The following is a 1,856-nucleotide window of genomic DNA, read 5'->3' as shown; positions in this document are numbered from 1 at the left end:
TAAGTAGGAACAAACTTAGATCTATTAAAATCCCTAGGGTGAGACCTAAACAAAGGTTTTGGCTTAAGAGTCTTTCTCTCTACTTTATGATTTCTTTTGTATGGAGGTCTATACATCGATTTGTCTTTAGGGGTAGAACTCACAATAGGCACAAAATCAAGCTTCACAACATGATTACAACAAATATTTTCTTCCTTTTTAACAATAGGTCCAACAATCAAACATTTGGCATGCATCTTAAGAGATTCATTTTCACATTTAAGATCATCAACAAGTTTGTTAGACAAAGCAAATTTAGCATCCAAGTCCATATTCAAACATTCAAACTCTTTCAACTTTTCACAAGAATGTTCAACAAGTTTGTTATACTTTTCAACCAATTTGTTGGATTCATTGAGTTTAGCAATCAAATCATCTTTTTCACAAATGAACTTGCTGAGTTTTTCATGAAATTTTAAAGATTGTTTCTTCAATAGTTTGATATTTGGAATTTTAATACCACCTAAAGATTTATGTAACATGTCATCACAAGCATGATGATAAACAATCATAGAGGCATTTTTACAAACACATGGCATGTTACAATCAACAACATCCAAAACATGCAAAGAATCACACAAAACACAATCCATGACAATTAACACAAAGGGTCAAGGATCAGGCTTAGGTAATTAAACCAAAACAAGTGTACCCACTCTGATACCACGTGAAAACTCAAATAGTGCAAAACACTATAGCTTGTTTAGACCCCCAATTCTTAATTACGTCTTGATTAATTTTATACTTAACACACTTAATGCGGAATATATGTTATTAGCAAATTAATCAATCTAAGCATTCAACAATGGCATGGATAAACAAATAAGTGAAATGCTAAAATGGAGAGGGCAGTGGGTAAAAGAATTGAAAACCCAAGATAACACGGCGATGTATTATTAAAGAAGAAAACCGAAGAACTCAGCATAAAAATCTTTCTGCAGCCCTCCAAGCCGAAAAGATCCACTAGCGAATAAGTTAGAGAACCAAGATACCAAAAAGACATTCCAAGCCTAATCTATCCAAAGTATTTGAGCCCTCCAAGCTCCAGTTACCAACAGACTTCTCGAAGTATTGTCTCACTAGCTTCCTGGATCTAGCAATACCGCTCGATTGCATCGTCCAAGTCTCACCAGCTTATTTTGGCAAATACCCAATGCTTCCCAAGTTCCAAAACACTATCTACACTCTGAATATGTGTGGGTTATGTTTGGATACAAATCTCCTTTTAAGGTATAACAATGGGAGAGGGAAAGAGGAGAGACTACAAGGATTTCTCTCTCAAGGATAAGTAACTCTCTCTAACAAGGTGGGTGTTGTAGAAACCTTTCTTGGGTTTTCTTAAGAATAGCCTCCTTACAATTTTGTAGGCAATGAGAGTATATATAGTGTGAGTAAAGAAGAGGAAAGGTCAAAATTAAAATCCATCTAGTTAGTACAACTCGAGGGTCACTCAAGGGTCAGCCAAGTCATGAGTTACTTGCAAGATACGTTGACTCTTAAACTTCCACATGTGCTCCTCATATGGGCTTTCATAGGTGCTGAGTCCAGAGCTAAATCACGAGATGAACTTTTTTTAGCAATCTTCACCAACTCAATACTAAACCCATTGCAATTAAATCCCACAAAATACAAGGAAAAAAATTAGTGAAATTACAACACTTTTTGTCATAGAATAAAGCCAACATAAATGTTATGTAAAAAACCATAACTTAACCTCATTTACCTTAATGTTTTTGCTTTCACCAAAAAAAAAAAAAAAAAAAAAAAAAAAAAAAAAAAAAGGACTATTACGACGGGTTTTTTTTGCGGCGGGTTCA

This window comes from Quercus suber, unplaced genomic scaffold (genome assembly GCF_002906115.3).
Source record: "Quercus suber isolate HL8 unplaced genomic scaffold, Cork oak 2.0 scaffold_749, whole genome shotgun sequence".
Lineage (NCBI taxonomy): Eukaryota > Viridiplantae > Streptophyta > Magnoliopsida > Fagales > Fagaceae > Quercus > Quercus suber.
This window is presented reverse-complemented; position numbering follows the sequence as displayed.